Genomic DNA, 4,985 nt, shown 5'->3' on the forward strand with positions numbered 1-4,985 from the left:
GGCCCTGTCTTCTTTTTTAACATTCAGTTTACCTTCCACCCCTGTTTCAAGAAAGGATATTATTGATGGCAGCTGTAAAGAAATGTCAACAATCTCGTAAGGGTTTTTCGTTGTAACATACTTTGCAGACTTTTCACATCAAAATGGCAGAGACGTGAAACTAGGCTCACAATGACGCATCATTATCACAACTCAGTGGAGAGAAGCATCTTGTCGAAAAAGGATAGCTGAGTGATACTCAAGAAGTTGAGGAACAACAGAGAATTTCGTTATCGTGAATGTATTAGAAATGGTCTCAAGAAGAAAAAATAATCGGCTGGCAGTTTTCTATCTTAAAAGCGCTCATGAAATATTTGTCTTTGGACTGCTGCACCCTAGTCTGTCACGTTCGTATGAGTCTATGAACCTCACATGTGAATGTTTTGTAGACTGGCTACAATGCTGACATAAGAGATCGGCCCGTCAAGGAAAGGGACACATTTGAAATTGCCATCATAGCTATTGAAGTTTAGGTCTTACTTAAAATCAGTTAATGAATCAATTATCAATAATCGTTGATCATGATGTCGCTGGAACGGAAGATTATTTTTATTTGTATTTATTGGTATTTAGTTAACACATGGTCTCTTTAATCTCTAGTACAAGTAGTTTAACACACGAAAGACATTATAATCCATTATTGTTGGGTTACAATCGTAGGTTATTGTAGCAAGACAAAATTTTTATCATAACATTAAGAATATATTGAAATGAAATTGTACAAATAGCCACCAACTAAAACGAATCCCATATACGTTCTCATCGCTCGGTCAGAAATACTTCGAGTCTTGCCACACATCCTGTCCTAATAAACTACACTATATCTAATCTATTCGGTACCATCCGGTTTATACGTGACTGTACACTTTTAAAGCTTTCGTAATTCCTTGTTGATCATCGCTGCTGTAATTCTAACACTAAATTCTACATCTGCTAGTAATAACACTATACAAAGTAACCAAATAACTGCTGGAAACATGTAGATATAAAGTAACAAAACTATAAAAGGTCAAGCGAGTAAGATAAGGATCTCTACTCTCAAAACTCTCTGAGCAGTTGTATCTGCTGATAACCACAATTGTCGGTCTCTTAAGGTTATACAAATCTTCCGAAGGTTCTCCATTCTAAAAAATGCCACAAGTGAAAAAAGCAAACAAAAAAGCAGGTGATAAACTGGATGCTGATATGAAAATTCCACTACAGTAGTACAAGTTTATATGCCAACAACTCTGCAGATGACGAAGAAATTGATGAAATGTATGATGAGATAAAAGAAACTATTCAGATAGTGAAGAGAGACGAAAATTTAATAGCCATGGGTGACTGCAATTCGATAGTAGCAAACGGGAGAGAAGGAAACTTAGTAGGTGAATATGGATTGGGGGTAAGAAACGAAAAAGGAAGCGCCTGGTAGAATTTTGCACTTAATCATAGCTAACACTTGGTTCAAGAATCATGAAGAAGGATGTATATATGGAAGAAGCCTGGAGATACTAGGAGGTATCAGATAATTTATATAATGATAAGGCAGAGATTTAGGAACCAGTTTTTAAATTGTAAGACATTTCCAGGGGCAGATGTGGACTCTGACCACAATCTATTGGTTATGAACTGTAGATTAAATCTGAAGAAACTGCAAAAAGGTGGGAATTTAAGGAGATGTGACCTGGATAAACTGACTAAACCAGAGGTCGTACAGAGTTTCAGGGAGAACATAAGGGAACAATTGACAGGAATTTGGAAAGAAATACGATAAAAGAAGAATGGGTAGCTTTAAGGGATGAAGTAGTGAAGACAGCAGAGGATCAAGAAGGTAAAAAGACGAGGGCGAATAGAAATCCTTGGGTAACAGAGAAATATTGAATTTAATTGATGAAAGGAGAAAATATAAAAATGCAGTAAATGTAGCTGGCAAAAATGAATACAAACGTCTCAAAAATGAGATCGACAGGAAGTGTAAAATGGCTATGCACGGATGGCTAGAGGACAAATGTAAGGATGTAGAGGCATATTTCACTAGGGGTAAGATAGATACTACCTACAGGAAAATTAAAGAGACCTTTGGAGAAAAGAGAACCACTTGCATCAATATCAAGAGCTCAGATGGAAATCCAGTTCCAAGCAAAGAAGGGAAAGCAGAAAGGTGGAAGGAGTATATAGAGGGTCTATACAAGGGCGATGTACTTGAGGACAATATTATGGAAATGGAAGAGGATGTAGATGAAGATGAAATGGGAGATACGATACTGCGTGAAGAGTTTGACATACACTGAAAGACCTGAGTCGAAACAAGGCCCCGGGAGTAGACAACATTCCATTAGAACTACTGACGGCCTTGGGAGAGCCAGTCCTGACAAAACTCTACCATCTGGTGAGAAAGATGTGTGAGACAGGCGAAATACTCTCAGACTTCAAGAAGAATATAATAATTCCAATCCCAAAGAAAGCAGGTGTTGACAGATGTGAAAATTACTGAACTATCAGTTTAATAAGTCATGGCTGCAAAATATTAACACGAATTCCTTACAGACGAATGGAAAAACTGTTAGAAGCCGACTTCGGGGAAGAGCAGTTTGGATTCCGTAGAAATATTGGAACACGTGAGAAAATACCGACCCTACGACTTAACTTAGAAAATAGTTTAAGGAAAGGCAAACCTACGTTTCTAGCATTTGTAGACTTAGAGAAAGCTTTTGACAATGTTGACTGGAATACTCTCTTTCAAATTCTAAAGGTGGTAGGGGTAAAGTACAGGGAGTGAAAGACTATTTACAATTTGTACAGAAACCAGATGGTAGTTATAACAGTAGGGGGAAATGAGAGGGAAGAAGTGGTTGGGAAGTGAGTGTGACAGTGTTGTAGACTCTCCCAAATATTATTCAATCTTTATATTGAGCAAGCAGTAAAGGAAACAAAATAAAAATTTGGAGTAGGTATTAAAATACATGGAGAAGAAATAAAAACTTTGATGTTCGCCGATGACATTGTAGTTCTGCCAGAGACAGCAAAGGATTTGGAAGAGCAGTTGAACGAAATGGACAGTGTCTTGAAAGGAGGATATAAGATGAACATCAACAAAAGCAAAACGAGGATAATGGAATGTAGTTGAGTTAAGTGATGCTGAGCGAATTAGATTGGGAAATGAGACACTTAAAGTAGTAAAGGAGTTTGCTATGTGGGGAGCAAAATAACTGATGATGATCGAAGTAAAGATGATATAAAATGTAAACTGGCAATGGCAAGGAAAGTGTTTTTGAAGAAGAGAAATTTGTTAACATCGAGTACAAATTTAAGGGTCAAGAATGCGTATGGAGTGTAGGCATGGATGATAAATAGTTTGGAGAAGAAGAGAATAGAAGCTTTCGAAATGTGGTGCAACAGAATAATGATGAAGATTAGATGGGTAGAGCACATAACTAATAAGGAGGTATTGAATAGAATTGGGGAGAAGAGGAGTTTGTTTCACAACTTGACTAGAAGAAGGGATCGGTTGGTAGGACATGTTCTGAGGCATCAAGGGATCACCGATTTAGTATTGGAGGGCAGAGTGGAAGGTAAAAATCGTAGAGGGAGACCAAGAGATGAATACACTAAGCAGATTCAGAAGGATGTATGTTACAATATGTACTGGGAGATGAAGAAGCTTGCACAGTATACAATAGCATGGAGAGTTGCATCAAACCAGTCTCAGGACTGAGGACCACAACAACCACAACATGAAAATTCTGCCCTCCGTAATTTGCTCTTCGGAGAAGAACGCAGTTAGTGCCATTGACTGTAGTGCGGATGCCAAGATGAGAGATATAAAAGGCAAAGACGGAACTGAAAAAGATCTGGTGACGCTCGACTGATGAAAAGCCGATAGTCCTAATAGAGGATTAAGCGGTTACAGTCCATAAAAGGATCACAGAACAAAAGCGCAGAACGACATATGTGCTTTACTGGCGTTAGTTTCCTGTAGGATTAGTTAACACTTTGTGTTCCTACGTGGGAACCAGTACTCACTCAACACCAAGCATTTTTATACTGTATCTGATTGGACTAGGTCTACAGCTCAGAAATTCCTTTTGTATATGAGAGAAACCCATCCGGCAGCTACAGATGACAACTTCCGAACCATTATGGCTCCATATCAATGCTTTTTGCAAGGCGTTAAAATTATCTTCACAATACATAAAAGAATCACTAGTATTATGTGACAAAGTATTATTAAAGCTAAACTCCGTCGTAACAAGCCTCGAGATGCCAACGGCACCGACCGAACGCCATTCCATCCTAAGCCGTTAGGCGAAGGCACTATGACCAACTGTTTAATAGCGCGTTGGGCCGCTTTGGAAACTCAGTACAGCTGGGGTTCTTCGTGGAACGGATTTGAAAAGTTCTTCGTAGGCTTCTGGAAATTGGTTTGTTGGTTTAAAGAGTGGAGAAAGGGACCAAACTGCTAGGTCATCGCCGCGCGGAGTGGCCGTGAGGTTTGAGGCGCCATGACACGGATTGCGTGCCTCCTTCCACCGGAGGTTCAAGTCCTCCCTCGGGCATGGGTGTGTGTGTGTGTGTGTGTGTGTGTGTGTATGTGTGTGTGTGTGTGTGTGTGTGTGTGTGTGTGTGTGTGTGTGTTTGTATGTGTATGTGTTGTTCGTAGAATAAGTTAGTTTAAGTAGTATGTAAGTCTAGGGACCGATGACCTCAGCAGTTTGGTCCCTTAGGAATTCACACACATTTGAAGATTTTGTTAGGTCATCGGTCCCAGTTCTGGAAGTATATGGCTCCAGAAGTCTTCGTGCAGATCTCTCTGTTCCCGTAAATATGGGTCTGTGGTTTGTGGAAGCGGAACAGGAGCCCCATCGACGTCAGATCAACCGAAATTGATAGTCAAGACATCAGTACTTGCGCACGATTCTGGCTTCCTACTGGAAGGTGTCATGGTCGTTGGGGAAGACATCAAG

Source organism: Schistocerca gregaria, chromosome 8, assembly GCF_023897955.1.
Source record: "Schistocerca gregaria isolate iqSchGreg1 chromosome 8, iqSchGreg1.2, whole genome shotgun sequence".
NCBI lineage: Eukaryota > Metazoa > Arthropoda > Insecta > Orthoptera > Acrididae > Schistocerca > Schistocerca gregaria.